The sequence below is a fragment of the Anopheles aquasalis genome, chromosome 3 (genome assembly GCF_943734665.1).
Source record: "Anopheles aquasalis chromosome 3, idAnoAquaMG_Q_19, whole genome shotgun sequence".
In the NCBI taxonomy this organism is placed as follows: Eukaryota; Metazoa; Arthropoda; class Insecta; order Diptera; family Culicidae; genus Anopheles; species Anopheles aquasalis.
This window is the reverse complement of record NC_064878.1, coordinates 40,252,236-40,269,952: the sequence shown is the minus strand read 5'-3', so window position 1 is coordinate 40,269,952 and position 17,717 is coordinate 40,252,236. Positions and strand designations below refer to the sequence as shown.

At 50.2% G+C, this 17,717-nt stretch overlaps 1 protein-coding gene across 2 annotated transcripts in view; it reads right to left on the bottom strand.

Annotated features, from left to right (window-relative positions):
* The window catches only part of LOC126576155 (protein windpipe), a 37,260-nt gene extending 26,158 nt beyond the window's left edge, over nt 1-11,102 (bottom strand). For both annotated transcript variants that reach the window (XM_050237307.1, XM_050237309.1), the window contains exon 1: nt 10,967-11,102. The gene's annotated coding sequence lies outside the window, so the exon portion shown is untranslated. The remainder of the gene's footprint in view (nt 1-10,966) is intronic.
* Nucleotides 11,103-17,717: the final 6,615 nt, after the last annotated feature.

Sequence of the window (17,717 nt, the reverse complement as noted above, 5' to 3'; positions counted from 1 at the left end):
GCTCTTCATCGTCGTCGCTTCGGCACATAAGTTGGCCACATGTTGCACTCACAAGCCGTTATGGTTTTCGTCGAACGAGAGAGAGAGGTCCATTGCAACCAGGAGACGCTATGGCCACCAGATTGCAGGTCATGGTCATTTGGGATGATGGCTGGCCGGCAAAATTTAGAGTGACAACTGCTGTTGCTGCTTCTGCTGCCTCCGCCGACTGTTGCTGTGATGGTTGCCGGGTTTCAATTGCGGTCGGCCAGTGCCGGCCAGAAATTTGCATCTTCCGCCAGCGCCGGCTCGAGTCGAAGAGGCGTAAAATGATTTCCGGCGACTGAGCGGTGACGAGAGACATAAGATTAGGGGCATCGCGCGGCGTTCCAATGAAGCTCTTGGCCTGGCGAACGATTTTTGGAACTTTAGACCGTTTGTCTTGCTAAGCAAATAAGGTTAAGTCGACGGGATCATGTGATCGCATAACCATCCCCCTTATTCCGCGTGGTATTAGAGCATCAGGGGCACCAGTTTGAGGCTGGAGTTTCAAAAATCTTCCGATAATCCTCCCAGATGTTGTAACTAGTTGCCTTCACGATCTCCGGTCCAAGATCTCTCCATAAAAGGGCATCCTGCACTCCGCATTGCGTTGACATAAGACATCGCACCACAAGGAACGGGGTGCGCCGCTTTCCGGTGGTTTTTTGTTAATTATCGCGAAGGTAATAAAATTATCCACTCAAAACCGCCCGCCGTAATGATAGCGCTGGACAGCAGAAGTTACACATTCCCGGGGCGGAGGTACTTTCAGGCTCCTGCTTTATGGTCCTGGAAAGTTTTGCAGGAAAAAAAAACAGACCTTCTCCATTTTCTGCATCACATCTTGCGTCTGTCTTCCAAGCTTTAGCTTCTCTGGTCGGTTCGGTTTTTGGTTTTTCTGTATTTACGCTGCTGGCCAAATAGCCATTACACGGCCAGCGGTCAACAGCACGCGGTTGTTGCGGCAACCGCTTTATGCAATCGCGCGCTCGGACTCCGAAAGCAAATCTCTCTCTCCCCGCGCCCTGCCCTGCCATGCGATGACGAGACTTATGCTGGTGGCATGCAACACGCCCCACAACGCGTTCGGCTAGTAATCGGCTCAGCATCACCATCATCATCATCATCATCAGCGGTGCAAGTGGTTTGCGGCGAGCAGGGCTACTCAATCTGACGTGGCGGTCGGTTGAACGGTTTTGTGGCCAATCGTTTGCTTCTCTTCTGATTTCTCGCAATCTCAGTGGCTCCTCAAGGGGATTCCCGTGACATTCGCCGCTACAACACCGAGACCGAGAGTGGGAAGTCCGTGGCGGCCTCGATCGGGAATGACATCAGGTGATTTTGTGCGGGATCGTACGATCCCCAACACGATCCAGACCATGGCTATGAGTGTGACGTGTACTCGAAGTCGTTCATGAGCTGGAATGACATTTGCGAACGTCAAAACTATTCTCTGGGAAGCTGGAGTCACTGTAGCTAGCCAGGAACTTGGGGCAATCGAACCCAAAAACCCCAAAAACCGCTTCCCACTTCAATTTACTCATCGGTCTCTCGAAAGATCGCGCATCATCGACGATGATTCATCATATTTTCATCGAAAAAAAACGAACCCAAAAAAATGGCCAGCACAGACCGGTTTGATCGGCTTCTTGGTGGATGGCGAGCGAGATGCGTATTTGTTCATCTCGTTCACAGCCGGCAGCAGCAGAGGCGGCGGACACCGGGCGCTTCATTAGGATCCCGGCTGTCCAGCCACGGCTCACGATCGACAACGGTTTGCGTAATCATTTCGCCGGAGTGAGCGAGCGAGCACCGCAATCGACCTTGACCATGGCCTCACGACCACGGTCCCACTCCCACTTACCGTTTATTGCCGCACACCTGGCACATGCTGCGGAAGACTAAAAATAGAGTTTTCGCTCCCGTTTTTTTTTTCAAATCATAAACCAACTCAAACCCACCCAAACGCGGTGGTCGTTGGTGTACGCTGCAGCATGCAACACTGACAGATGCACATCAGTAGCAGCAGCAGATAGCGTGCAGTTAACGAGGTGTCTCACTCTTCGAGGTCTACCCTTGCTCACCTTGACTGCATCAGAGGCAGCATCAGCAGCACCAGCAGCACGGCAATCGCAATTTCCTCTCCGTTGCATAATCTCTCCGCGTTAGACGCAGGCAAGCAGACAGGCAGGCAGTCAGGCACTGTAAAGGGTAGTCCATCATGCAATATCCATTTGTTGCACCTTGACGGTGGCATCGCCTCTCCTCTCACCAGTCCGTGGGCCCCTTTCACTATCTCATGCTCACGTGTTTGCCGCTGCTTCGACGATCAGCACGAGCCAGGGGCCATAGCCGGCTCAACGACAGTCTATTACAGGTGAGGTATGTGTCTGTGTGCCCGTCAATTGCGTTACAGTATCGTTAGACACACTCATCGTCGTCAAACGCAAATTTGTACAAAACTTGGAGCTTGGATGGTGGCCGCGAGGCGTCCTCATTAACGCGCGCGCGCGCTGGAAGGCAACCTGTTGTTCCGCATCGCGAGAATGAGTGTCACGTAAGTGGCCAGCCGTTTAGCCGGTGTACAAGATGCGGATACTTGAAGGAGAAGCGACAGGAAAGTTAAAGAATAGATCACTCGTCATGAATGAATGATCGCTTGGAACCTGAAAACACAGCGTCATCACGGTGGCTTTTGGCCTTTTGACGTTTTGGAACCACCCCGAAGGGTCGCCATGTTTCCGTGGGTCTGAGAGGAAGCATTATGAATGTTTAATGCACCTCCAACGACTGGAGTGCAGCGTGTTCCGTCGTATACTAGAGACAACACGGCCAGTATAAACACACAATGGCAGCTGGATGGCTTTGCAGACCCCCAAAGCTAGATATTGAGGTGATCTATTGTTTACCAGACGCTCGTTCCCACCCAACACCACATTTGAGGACACAAACAACAACAACCGCGGACACAATTGGTTCCCACAACAGCCAGCCAGCCAGCCAGTCAGCCATCGTTGGTCAGGGTCTCGCCTCTCTGCCAGCAGAGGAGGTCTTTACCCTTTTTCTGCTTCCACCGTTTTCGGGGTCGTTTTTATTTCTTTTCGGTAATTTATCTCTAATCTTTTCAACACTCCAAACGCGAGAGGGAGATGAAGGACGGGATGAATCGGAGAGGAAAACCGCAGACACCGTGTCCTTCAGGCGCCCTCGTTCGGCCATCGTTCTTCGCCGGGAAGCACGTTGGTGCCGCACTGTTCAAACCGCAAACATATCGCTGTCATCAGACACAACTCAAGAGCATCACAGGGGAGGAACTGCATCGTTCCCCATCCCCGGGGGCTGCTGGACAGCTAGAAGAGGGAGCATTTGTTGGAAGTGTTGTGTTTCGTTCCACGCGCAGCATAATACCGCACCGCACGGGGACGTGACGTGTGCAAAGCAAAGAAACGACAAGAAAGAGAGGAGAAAAGAGGTCCTCTTTGGAGTGTCCCAGTACTTCCCAGGTGGTCCCCCCGGGGGTGGTGACACAGCACACTTCTTAAAACGCGGTGTCTCCTAATTGAGACGTTGAGTTCTCACTCGGTCGCTCGCTCGCTGCCACCATCACCATCAGCTTCATTATGTCATTTGCTGCATCACCAGCTGACCGATGCAACTCTGGGTTCGCTCCCGGAATGAAGACAGTTCCAGAACGGAGACCCTTCGAACTGATAATCGTTCTCCGATTAATGGTCAGCCAGGAGAGAGCGACGAGTTATGATGACGATCGCGACGACCGAGACGACGATGACGACAACAACAACCGAAAACCGATTATCGCCTTCAAACATTATTCTCCCCGCCTCTTCCGCCTGGTACGTGGTACGCCGTCCTCGGGGGGAACCGAGAAATCCCCGAAAAGCCCCCTTTGGGCGGCACGATTGAGACGGCACGGAAGACCGAAGATGAAAAATGGTTCGATCGTTACGGACCTCCACCGTATCCACCGCCGTCGTCTCCGCCACCATTCGCTTCCAACTTTATGCTCCATTTCCGTTGCTCCGTCCGTGGTTCCAGCCCCGTACGAGCCAGCAAACCTGGCTGATAGATCTGTTGGGCGAAAGGTGTGTTCACCACCGCCATCCGGGTGCTTCTTCGGAGTTTTATAGTTTTATGCTTCCAGAACGCTTGTTTTCGACGGCGGAGAAGAGAGCGATGTACGCGTGTGTGTTGAGTACTTGTGCCGGTTTGGTTGGAGTGTGCTCCAACCAAATGGAAAGCGAAACGAACGGAACGGAAGGTGGCCACCGGCGGTACACCGGCTGGCACGTACGCATTGTTGGGGAACTCAATTGGAAATTGTCTATCTATGGAACGACAACAACAGCGACAACGACAACGACGACGACGACGACGATGAGACGACAAATGCACGATAGCCTTACCGAGCGAAGGAACGATCGTCGCCGTCCCCGTCGGTTGACACATCTGCACCAAAGCGGAAGGGGAGTGGTGGGTCTTTGGTGCTTCCCAATGTTGACTGATGCCCCTGATGGCGGTAGCACTTCATATAAGGGGGACCCACTAACGCGTTTACGTTGTCTTGTGCCACACGCAACATAAACACCAAGGGGGACGACTTATCGATGCGATGCAGAGAATGTAATTCACGTTCTTGAGTGACGGAGTGAGCGAGTTTGAACGGTTCAACAGGTACTACCCCCCTCCCCGGTTGGCGAAAGGGGGCGAGTTCGCATAATGCAACGCCATGTGTTATTCATGTTTGTGATGCATTTATGATCGATGCAATCGAGGTGTACCAGCATAGACACACGCTTTACGATAATCTTACTCGATTGCTCTCGTTTGCTTGTCAGTGGAGAAACTGCGGAGACAATCTGGTGCTGCACTCCCTTCCCTTTTGGTCTCTATTTTTGGGACTTAACGTGGTGGCTCAGCGCAATTAATCATGCTTCACCCTCTTTTGGGTCTCTTAATCGTGTGGGTGCCCTCGGTGTCGAAATCCCGGTCGCGGCTTACGAAACGGATACAGATGAAATGAATAACGAAAAACTATTTTCACCATTCGTCTGGCCGTCCGTTCGTCCATCCAGAGGCTTTGGTCCGATTATGAACCGGAGCGATACCCTTTTCAACCCCAAATCGGCGGATCCCGGCATCGCGCACCACATCGAAAGGTGTATTAGGAGAAGGAGAACGCTCCTCCTGTAGAAGCTGGAAGAAGCGCTGCACGCTGTCAATCGCCCCGGGGGAAAAGAATTACAATTTCCAACGCTCTCTAATCCACGAATTGGAACGCGCGCCGACGGGGGGAAAAGAATTGATTGGTTTTCTTCCCCTACACCGGTCTTGTGCCCTCAGAATCCGGGAGCCACGGGCCTTGTGTATGTGTGGTGACAGTAGCACCAGAAGCAGTAGCTTCTAATCCTAGACATCGGCTCCCAGTCGGTTGACCGAGTTTGCTTATTATGCGATGCGTTCGTTCCCTCATTCCAATCTGACTCCTCATCTGACTTGACATCACTTTCGCCGCATTTCAACACATCAACAAGAGAGAAGTCTCGCGACTCGTTGCTGTTTCAGGTTTTTTGGGGGGAGGAGGTTGGTTGGATCATAAATTAACGCGAGCGCGAGCGGCCTATCACTCTATCTTTCCCCCCCGAAAAGGGAGATCCGATCCGTGGCGTGCGAGATGGTGTCGAGATGGGAAACAGACGCGCCCGGAACACGTCACGAATCGCGCGCGCCCGCACTCCCTGGTGTCGCGATCACCGTGCAACAGATCTTTATGTTCAGCACCATAAAGCCCTAACGATCTTCAGCGATCCGGTCTTCGGTGCCCCATGAATGGGGAACGGACTGACTGAGAGTGGCGTTTAATTGCATCCAACGGTGAGTTAGACCTTTGTGCCACTCATCGCGGCCACAACTTGCCACCGGATCGGATCGAGCTCGGAGTCTTGGACCCTGCACCGTGATCACCACATCCGTGTGTTTGTGTTTTGGGAGTTTCCCTCGTCAACGTCTAGACACTTCCACTGGAGAGTTGTGCACAGGGTGAGATCACCTCCGAGGTGCGCTGCAGCAATCTAATCATTCACTTCCGCCAACAAAACACGCACACACCGACGGTGGAGACGCCGCACTAAACTCAGAAGCACACCACTCTTGACAAACTGCTGCGTAAGTGTCTGCCCGGTGGCGCTACTCGAAACGCTGGCGAAATACGATCACCTCCCTCGTGCGATCGCGAGGATAGAACGCGTTGGGCGAACCACCTAGCCGCTCGGAGCGATGATGATGGTGAGGGGTCTTCGCCTTAGGCCACCTGACGCGCCTATTCGACACGCTAATCAATGTCTGCTACTACAACCTCCTCCTGTGCGCAAAGTAGAGAGCAGAAAAGGGAACTTCAAATGCCGGTTGAGGATTAGGGAGTTTGGATTCGCAAATCCGGCTGCTCCCAGATGAAGCGAACAGCGAGGAGCGAAACCCCATTCGCGTTTAGGAGCAATTCTGCGAAAGACAATCAAAGTTTCAGAGTCTGGAAATTGAATGTTCTCTGCACCGCGATTCGCAGCGGGATTCTTCTCGGCGATTCGCCCACCGCAAGTGTCGGGCACGCGGGTGAATAAACAAAACAGATTGCAGAATTCGCACTCCTCGGTAGCAGCAGCCCAAAATAGACGGTGCTACGAGTGGGATCCAGCCAGTGGTCTGGTGCCCGTTAGTTGAACTGCTCGTCGGCGGCTGATTGGGTGATTTATTTTTATTTGTTCGCAATTTACTTTCGCAAACTGGCTGTAGGCGCGCCCTGCGTGTTCGACTTGACCATCACCTGACGCAGAGATGACTCGGTGGCGAACTCGTTGGCGAACTCGTTGGTGAATTTTCACGCCAAGCTGAGAGGACAACTCAAGGCAGCTGAACAACTAGCACCTAGCGCCACCCTCGAAAGGGACGCTGTGGTTGAGAAATTAACATCCACCGCTCCAGGTTGCAAACAATTCCGGGAATAAATCTCGTCGGAATGAAAATTGCTAACCACGCTAATGCTAATTGGTGTGGCCAGGCTTTAATGGTTGATGATCAGTCGTCGTCGTCGTCGCGCGTTGGTGGTGGCACCTCTGACCGCAGCACGATGACGTCGGCATGTCGTCGAGTACGTCAAACACCAGCCACTGACAGCCAGAGATGGACAAACCGTGACGCATGACGATGACGAAGCTACTGCGGCGGGATGCTGCGACATTAAGCCCGTAGGTTTGGTGCGAGTACTCGGTCTTGCAACCTAGCGATGGTGTTGGATGGGAAAATCCGCAGTGAAAGGCACCGATTGCGTCACAGAGGGGTCGTCAAGGGTCTTTGGGTCGATTGGAATGCCCGATCTTCTCGCTTGTGACAAAGGTTATCAATATTTATATTCATTTGGCGCGTGATTCATCGACTTCTTAGCTAAAGTTTCATTAGAATTTGTTGGGTTTTACACAGAGGAAAAATCCTGCGCTCCATCTTCTGTGAAGATTCTCTGCGATCAACTCTTACTTCCGTGTGCGTAGCTCTGTCTGTTCGCCCAAAGTGCCCACCGGCGATCGTGTCAAACGAATCTCGCAACGTGGTCCTCATGGCACAGTGACACACGCGATCTTTCACGGTTTCGCGGAGGCACAAGCCCACCGGGCAAAGAGTTTGCGCCACACGCAAACCTTCCCGGGGACCACCAGGTGTTCCGGGTGCCCAAACACGTTACCTGCACGCTGCTTGAAGCAAAACCGCCCTGGTGGTCGACGGAGATGATCCCCGTGGCTGCCGGCTGGCGTCACCTAATTACCGTACCGTACGCGGTCGATCGTCTCTTCGATCGACCTCGATTTCGATAGTCACGCTATAATTGGATGCCTATTCCCTATTCCGCACATCAACAACCCCAACCCGGGACCCCAGGGAGAACACAAATCATCCCCGAATATGTCGAACCACCGAAAAACTCTGTCATGGCACGGCCCGCGGGGATCTAATTGAACTACCGCCGTTTGTGACGTGCCCTGGCGCGATGTCTGTCTGTAATTTTGCACCTTTGCCGCAACCGCACGAGATGACAGGGGATAGCGAGACCCGCTCGATGTCGATCCGCGGATTCGCGAATCGTTTCCCGGAAGACACGCAGACCGAGATTTTGCCCTGGGCGGGTGTATCCGACAGGTTGCTTCCGGCCATCGGGGCTTACGAATATTTTTTGCCAACGAGAACTGCCACCTAGCGATGCGTTATCAGAGGTCGATTGTTTAGCAACGGTTATAGCTGGTTGACCTAGCTAGAGCCGACCCTCCGCCCCCGGCGATGACGCAAATCGCAACTAGTCGGTACCAGGAGCAAACAAGAAGATAAACACACAAATGGCCGCCATCCCCCCCCCCCCCGCGCGCGCGCGAATGGCGTGCGATGTAGATCAAACATTAGAAAATTTAAGCAAAAAAAAACACCGCAACGTCTGGTGCACTCTGTGTACCGCTGGCGAAAGGTGACATCATGTCGCGTCATCGTTGATATTTGAAGCCGAATTGCTACCAAACATTCACTTAACCGAACAAACAGCAGCGGGAATTTGCTTTTCGTGTGCAGCGGCAGAGCCTTTTCAACATCCAACAAAAGACCGGAGCCGGATCATAAACCCCTGAGGCCTGGCAGCAGCTGCACTACCGAGAGTGAGAGATCGTAGTAGTCCTGCAGCTGGTGCTGTTTACATCAGCTGCTGCATTTCTTTTGGCCATTTTTTGGGCTACTAGCAACTGACTGGTATTAGTAGCTTTTACGTTTTGCATGTTCTGGTTCGCCATTTTTTTGGGGAAATTCATTACGTGGGAAAACCGAAAACAACGTGTCAAGGTCAGACGAAGGAATTTCTTGCTTCCTATCTTGCTATCACCTCACACCAACACGCTCAATTTGCGCGCACACGCCGTCAATAAAAAGAATCCTCAGGGGAGCCATAACCATTGTGACCCCCCATTGCACGACAAGAAAGAGGGCAGGAGAAGGCGCCACGCTCTCAGCTAGTCAGCTAGAGTGATACCGCCGTGTTTCGACAATGTGAGCAGCCGGTAAAAATAAACAAACTATAATTAAATATTCACCTTTTGTACCAACATGCAAGTGTGTGTTTCGGTTGTCGTCTGGCGCTGGCTGGCTACGCATTTGTTCCGGTGATCCCCGGTGCTTCCGCTGTCGTCGTCGTTGTCGTCCGCTGATGCCACATATGGTTTGCGGTCGAGAGCCACTATCCACCGGAGTCACGCACCTCGACCTAAGACACACCTTCCCTTTCCTACCACACCACTCCCTCCCCGCCTGATGCACGCGCGCTGGATGAAATTGAGAAATGATGCCCACGGTGGACAAGGTTGGTGGGATGTTTCCTTCATTTTCCACACCACAATCCGCAACCGCGGCCTCTTCGTGGTCAATATTTCAACAGCAGTACCGTCTGCACGCTCACAAACTCGCGACTAGACACCACACAGCCATAATTCACAGCCGTTCGAGCAGGGCACGCAGGAAGGTGGGCCACTATTTTTACTCCGACATTCTCGCCACCTCGCCGGCCTGTCCTGCGGCATTTTTCACCGGATTCCACCCAACCGCGGTCGACCCGGTGCCTGGTGCAACCGATTGCGAGCCAACGGTTTTTTTTCCCGCGAACGAAAATCCGGCATTTTTGTTTGTTTATTGGCGAGTGTGAGGGAATCTTGGTTCGCCTTTTTTTGGCCGATTTTTTGATTAACCGTACGTGGGGCTTTTCCTTTTTTCCCTCACCGTTTGTTTCCTCTGTCGCCGCGAGCGAGACTTGAGGTCTACCAGAAGCACCTCCGGGACGGCAGCCAGACATTGCGATTGCTCGCGGGAAATGCCATCGTGTTCGCGCACTTGGCTTGCGGTGATTTGTTTATCAAATTAATCCACACCGCACCCGTGGCTGGCTGAGAGGGAGGATTAGGGGTTGGTTTTGTGGTAGAATGGAAATAGAAAACGGTGATCGAGGGCCACCCACTGCAGTGAGAGAACTGATTTTCCACTCTCCCCGCAGGAACGAGTTTATTCGTCTTGATCGTGAAGGAAGTTTGTGGTTTTGCAGTTGCATGAAGCATGGATGGAATTCAATTGGGAGGAAAAACAAGACACCAAAAACTGATAGGTCGAAGAACTCTGTTCCTTTCTTCCATTATCCCACCTGATCCAAGGGGATCCAAGCAATCCATTTCGAAAGGAGAGTGCGAAAGTAAAATGACCCTCGATTTAAATAAAACAGACAAAACCAACTCAACTGACCACACCACGATCACGCAACGTGCGGTGCCAAGTGAAAAGAAAAGTGATTACCGCACCTGCTCCTCCTCCTCTACGCGTGATCGCGATCCACCGACATCGCGACAGTTGAGGTCGCGGTTGTGTCGTTCGGAGATGGGATTTCGATTGGATCGGAGCAGGCGCAGATGGGGCGCACCTTTCGAGCGAGCGAGAGAGAGAGAGAGAGATGGACCTCGAGTACACGTTTTAATGCTGTTACGGCTGCTTCCTGAACGTTCGAATGAAGGTCATGATGTCGGCATGGCAACGACCAGCCTCGGTGTCTCTGCCGTACCGCGCGAAATGGGCGAAAGATTGATTATCCGCGGTTGGCCGGTAGGGCGATCACACTGATCGCCAAGCGAATTCGCGCCTGTCCGTCCAACCATCCGGTTGCGAACGAGCCGCACATCCGCCTCACGCGGCAACACTGGCGATCGTCAGCGTCAGCGATTGTTGGCACGCCGTTTCACACGCGCTTTTCAGTTTGCTCGGTGCTCGAGAACTTTTAATTTCCATTCCGTAACCGTCACTTCGATGTTAACCTTTCGACACGCGATCGTCACCAAGCAACTGAACACCTTTGCACCCTTTAAATTACCATCGAATGCCCGCCGTTCGTTGTCGGTATAACTGTGTCGCAGCCACACAAAACAAACTTCTAACCGGAACACAACAACGCCACGAGGAACACTCCACGGGTCTCGCACGGACACCGGCACTACTCGCAACGACGAAGTCTCGACGAAAAATGGCGCCGGTCGTTGCCAAGACCGGGTGCGATGAGCTTTCGAATCGCGTAGCATCGCATACACCGCGTGAACCCAAAATGAACACATTACAGGGTGAGGCAAAAAAACTGCAGCACAGTTGAAACGCCATATTTTTTAAATTTTTGTTTCAACTTTTTTGGATACAATCAGCTTATCTTTTTTCTGAAAGTTACTTTTTCGGATGAATTATGGTCTTGAAACCGTAGAAGAACCGTATGGTCTGGAAACCGTCGCTGGCCGCAGGGTGCTTTGTGGTATTTTTTGCTCATTCTTGGAGAAGCGCTTACTCAAGCTGTCCTAAACTACGTTATTTTTTAGGCCTTACCTTGCTCTTCAAAACACCACTAACGGAGAAGTCCTACGACTTTCGAATCAATAGATATTGACATCCAATGAGACAAGGAAATGAAGCGTGAAACGTTCTTTTTTCGCCAATCTCATGTCTCGGTTGCTTTGGGGGATGATACAGAGTCTTGTTGGAACCCTTCATTGTAGTCCTAGGCATGCAAACAATACATGTGAAAGGCCTAGAGACTCCAAAACCATAATTCATCCATAAAGTAGCAGTTATACAGAGAGAAAACTAAATTGCTTCTAACAGTTTGTAAAATTCCCCACATTTTTTAACAAAAAAAAATTCCCAAAATCCCCCGTTTTATCCACAAAATTTCAATTAAAAATTAAAAAGATATGGCGTTTCAACTGTGCTGCAAGTTTTTCTGCCTAGCCCTGTAATGTGTTCATTTTGGTTCACGGGTATGTTTTATGCTGCGCTTCGGCCACAGCCACATAACCGGCCGCATGGTTCGTGTTTTCCGCTCGCGACGATCTTTTAGGGCTTTCGTTTTCCATTTTGCTGGCCACTCGTTTGGGCATTCGGTTCTGGTCTGAGGTCTCCACACGCCACCGTAACCCCTTCTCTATGATCGTTGGAGTTAGAGAGCGAGTTGCAGAGGGGTTTTAGAGCCAACAACCTGCTGCTGTTGCTGCAGCGGTTCGGTGGTTCGTTTGATTCAGAATCGGAACAGTGAGAAGCAGGTGACTAAAGTTCATTCTGGGGTGTTTTGACGGAGTAAAAGTGAAAACGTTCTAGCAAATTTGCTAGAGAATTGAAGAGAAACGGAAACCATCGCACAGTACAATCTGTAAATGTTGCAGCAAGTTGAGCATAGCATGGCTGAATGTTAATCCAAAAGGTAATCGATTGTACTAGGTCATGTGTTACAGAACTAAGAAAGTACATTCTAACTACTCGTAGCACTAGTGAACTGATGTAGAACAACACGACGTACCGTTGATGCAGGTAACAACCAACAATCCCACGACACGAAGCTCCAACATAGTTCTATGCGTCCCATTGCCCTACCGTCGCTTCGAGCATAAATCGACAAAAGAACTCAAACGAAAGACCGAAGCAACCGTCGCGACCCAAAAACGGGAACGGATAGAACCCTTTCCGTCCCCTAATACACACAAAGAAAAAGTCACGAGGCAACCACCTGGAGGGTGAACTTTTCGACAAATGTTTCCTCGTTTTACTTTTCATTTTTTTGGAACAAAAAAAACCATACCAGACCTTCTGCTGCTCCACTCGTTCTGTGGCATTACCGCGCAGTCACTTTTGTTGCTGTTCATAGTCATAGACTAGCCAGCGCAAACATCGTCTGCACCGCCAAATGGCTGGTGGCCCCATTTTGCAGCCCCGGATTGCAACAGTCATTGCACCGTTGTCTCGCCGTTGGCAGGATGTTTTGGAGTCATCGATGGGGGTTGGTGCATAAGGTGCACAGGAAGTCAACGTTACGTAAAGAATGGTGCAGTAAAACATGTTCTAACCAACGAAAGTTCACCCTTTCGAGGCACTTTACACTTAACTATTGAATAACTGGGGCTTGAGCTGCTGATTGTTTGTTTTCGGAATGTTGTTGTCGAGTAAAAAGGAAGATAATATGCTTCTGGGGGTAGTCCTTCGTCCATTAGTAGAGGATTGTTATCACCATCGAGTGACATGAATCGATTTGCATACGGCCAGCTGATGATAACAGCTCTTATCTGTCACCAAGTTCCCCGCGCAGCTGGTGTTGTGGCTTCCGAGAACCAAATCCCCGCACAACATTCGTTAAAAGACAACTTGTTCGGTGTGGTTTCCAAGCATTCCACCGGTGGTCTCTGATGACAACGATGGCCTCAACCCTTGGTTGGTTGGTCATCATCAACATAGCTTTCCTCCGCCCCGTTCCTTTCGCATGTCACACCATGCATCATTTTGCCACCTCAGCCTCGGACTGGTTTGTGTCGCCTCCTGTCTTATGCTTATGTTTTTACTTGCTTGACTGATGACTGCTTTCGTCTTTCTTTTATTTTATCCCTCTGCAAACTGCACTTCCCGATGCCCTCGCGTTGATATGTCGGCTGCTGGCTGAAGCATAGATGCGGTTTTGTGCAAAAAGGGCCGCCACGAGAACAGGGCACTGGACAGAAGAAGAAACGCACAAAAAAAAACCTCGCACTCCTACATACCTTCTCGTCCACTGGCAAGTTGCCAGTCGTGGTGGTGATAAACCGGCCAGCAAGTCCGGTCGACATCTGTGACCTCGTCTTTTCGAGACTCCGTTGACTTCCAACCTGTTTCCGGAGTCTGGCACCGTAGTGGCGCACGCCATATGAACCAGACGGGGAGGCTGTGGTTCGGCCAAGGTTGGCATGTCACGGTGTGTTCTGTGTGTTTTCTGTGTGTGCTCGTGCAAAACCACTTGGCCCACACAGAACTTTCAATTTCAGTCTAACCTTCAACTGCACTGCAACTGCAACGTCAACTACACCGCGCTGTCGAGCTGCAAATGCAGCATTCTATCTCCGTTCTAGATGTTGCTGATCTGACAACCCAGCTCCACGTTAGTTAATGGTGTTACCGTCAGTTCTACGAACTCGAACGCAGCTTTTGTTCCACCAAAAACTGTTTGCTTCATTCTTATGCTAAATTGGATTCCACGGAAGCGTTGCATAGCTCTTCCCCTTCAAAAAAAATAAAATAAAAAATAAAAAGCAACGAGTGCAGCGATCGGCCACCACCAGTGTCAATGGACAGACAGGATAAGAGATCTTCGAATGGAACGCGTCCACCTTGGGCTCTATCCAGCCAGCTGTGTCGGCCAGCGTTCAAATCGTCACGGCTAGCAATGAGCCGGTTATCTCGTCCATAAATCTTTCGCGGGAATAGAATAGAATTTATGCTTTCCCGAATTGAGGACCCGGAAAGTACCACGCTAGTGGAATGTGTAATTAGGCTTAGCGCCGTAATGTTCCACCATGTGTTACGGCCGAATGTACAGAGTTGGTCAGTGACGACAAGGAGTGATGGACTGACAGACTGACGAAAGCCGGTTGCCTTTTCAATTGCTGACCACTGTGCTGAAACGGATCTTCCCTAAATATTTGATGAAACTTTTAAAACTCTACTTGAAGATTGAAGAGAGCATTACATTCTACAGATACTAAAACAACTATCGAATTCAATTGCTGTTCGAAGGCTGACAATAAACTTACCATATTATTGCATCACAGTCTCGCTTTATCAAATCCTAATCATTCCAATTGTAAATGCATTCATTTTAATGATTATTAACTCATCTGCAAGGTCCTTGAATCCTTTATCCTTTAAATAAATTAGTAAGTGATGATATGTTTTGTGATTCATTTATGTTACTGGCATTTTACTCGTTTAATATTGTCATATCAAACAAAAACATGCAGCACAATTACCATTTATTTTAAAAACCAACTATTATTTTAGGGAAAGTATTTTATAGAATAGACAGTGATAATAAGTAGACCAATAACAACAATTCTGTTGAAGCGTTGCTACTGAATATAGTGTGACATGAAAAACAATGTTCCTTCATAAGACAACAAATTTTTTTCAAGGAAGCCTGGGAAGGGTTGGTTTCAAAATTACATTTATTTCAACATAATCTTTGAAAATACTATCTGTTTATTTTACGGTTTAACTCAATAAAGTTGTTTTATAAAAGTTCATGCTTTTCCCAAACTCTTTTTCTAAACTCAAACAAAGTCAACCTAATTAATTAAAACACTTCAGAGTTAAATCATACATGATGTAACAATACAATACTAAAGATATGAAAAGACTTGATTAGGTAGTTAAACAAAAAGCTGAACTATGTTTTAAACTGTTGGTTCTAGGAAAATCGTGGATTGAATCGTTTGATGAAATCATTGAGTCATGTTTGAAATGATGACATTCAGAAAGCAGCATCTTGATCAGTTTTCCACCGATGAATTAACAAATTTAACTCATCGGCCTCTTGAAAGGCTCAACCAGTATTAAACCTTCAACCCTACCTTAACATCAGCAGCATTAACCCTCACCACGAAGGTGACAACAGTTTCGTTCGCACCTTCACACAAAAAAGGCATTAAGCAATCGAAATGGAATGTGAAGTGACTCCTCCAACTCCTGACGAGAGTGAAAAGTTGCACAATAAAGGAAATGAAAGGATCCGAAAAATAAAATCCACAAGCAAATCCACGCGCACTCGCTCACCGCTGGTGGTGGCCTGACCGTGACGGGTTGCACCGTGGCTGCAGCACTCCATTCCGTCCATCCGTCCGTTGGTTCCATTGCTCCGTGAGTGTGCGGTACCGACGCTTGCGAAGGTGGATAAATATATATTTAATAACGACCCTGAACGCGCCAGCCAGCCGAAAACGGTGCCGAAACGGAAACGTTGAATGGCCGCTCCGGAATGGTGTCCTCGGCGGCCGTGCGCGACCTGCATTCATGCCCGGGGCGGTGGGCGGGAGGAAGATGCAGACACCACCCCCCGGGAGCGAGTCAGCGAAGTGACGTAAGAAGGAGGGCGCACGCGAGAAGGAGGTGACTAGTGCGGACGCGCCAGAATAACAATCGTTCTCGGAATGGTCTGACACCCACCCACCAACGGGGCTTAGTCAGCTGCCTCCTCCCCTCGCCCCAAAAACCTCCCACATGCTATTTAGGAAACGACACCTCACCCCACCGGCGCCATCATCGCCGAAAAGAGAGAGAATATTTGAATTGTATCGAAACGGAAAACGTGAAAGTGTTTCACAATGTCGCGGGGTGTCGCGCCTTTTTTCCGATCGCGATCACGATCGCTTGGTGTTTTGGCGCCGTACTAAGGGGGTGACCACAACCGGTCGGTGATTTATTTTTAATCAATCCGTCCATCGGTGCTAGGGCATTTGGCGGTTTAAGCCTCATCAAAGACGAGCCCTAGGGCACACACCACAACAAAAAGGCGCGACGAGGAACGAGGGCGACCTTGAGCCACCGGTAGCCCCAGGAACCGGTGGTGGTGTTGGGGGACATTCTTAAATGCAATTAGCACGTGAACACAAGCCAGTACCAGGGCGCACCGAGGACTCCAAAGTCTGAATGCCTAGAACGCCATCGTCGCTGAGGTTTTCCTCCGTTTCCGTTTTCGTTTTGTTCGAGCGATGATTTAGCAACACCCCTCCCATCGTCCGAGTCGGGGTACAATCCTGTCCTAGACTAGCAGCATGAGCACCGTATTACCAGCTTGTGGCCACCTGCTCCGGCACTGGCTCCAACTCCAGCTCGAAACTTTCATAATCGAATTGCGCGGATCGGATTTCCGAAACGAAACCGAACCCTGGGAGGTTGGTGGCCACCCCTAGGCCCCCGGCAGAGAGCGAAACGGAATGTTTGGCGAGCGGCCTATGGCGGCCTTTGGCGAATTGCATAAGAACGCCAACGCGTTTGCACCGGAGCCATCGATTGAACGGAAGCGGAACCAGCGAAATCCGTGTTGGTTTGAAGAAGGTGCCACATCACCACACAACACAACACCATGACCATGGCACACACAGGGGATACCAGCAAGGGCTGGTATTCTATTGATTTGTGCTGCATGCGAAAGTGAAATGCAGGATGGAGGATAATCGGCGGCCGGAAAAGCGAGAATGTGGAGCATTGCGATGCAGGTTATGCTCGCGGATCGCGCAACACATGCCAGCTGGTCTCGTGCTGGAGTTGAAACTCTTTCCCCACAATCGCAGCTGTTTTTTTTCTTTTTCGAGAAGGATGGTAGTAGCCGATGCTTTGTGCAGTTATTGAGGTTAGGTTGCCAGTTTGATGGAGATGATGACGAAACGGCGAGTAATCCGTTTGACTTCCCGTTTAATCCGAAAGCTTTCTGTGGACAAATCAGAACGCTTTAAACGCGAATGAGAGAAATTTGCATTTCTCCGATTCACATTAGATCCGCTCAAAAGCTGATCCTATTACTGCGGCTAAGCATCGCGTTGTGTCACCCACCCCGTGGGCGGGTGAATCAAAGGTCAATGGTGATTCAACAAATATCCTCCCACACTAGGTGGATTGAGGTATCTAGGAATGTCATTACATGCCAATGAATCCAATTGATCTGTTCGCGAATTTAATTCACCGCCACGACGATCAATTTCAATTTTTAAATTTGTCTCCCCGCCGTTGCGTCCCTGCCATCGAATTGGGCGGTCATTCAAATTGATCCGCACGCCGCAGACATACAAAGT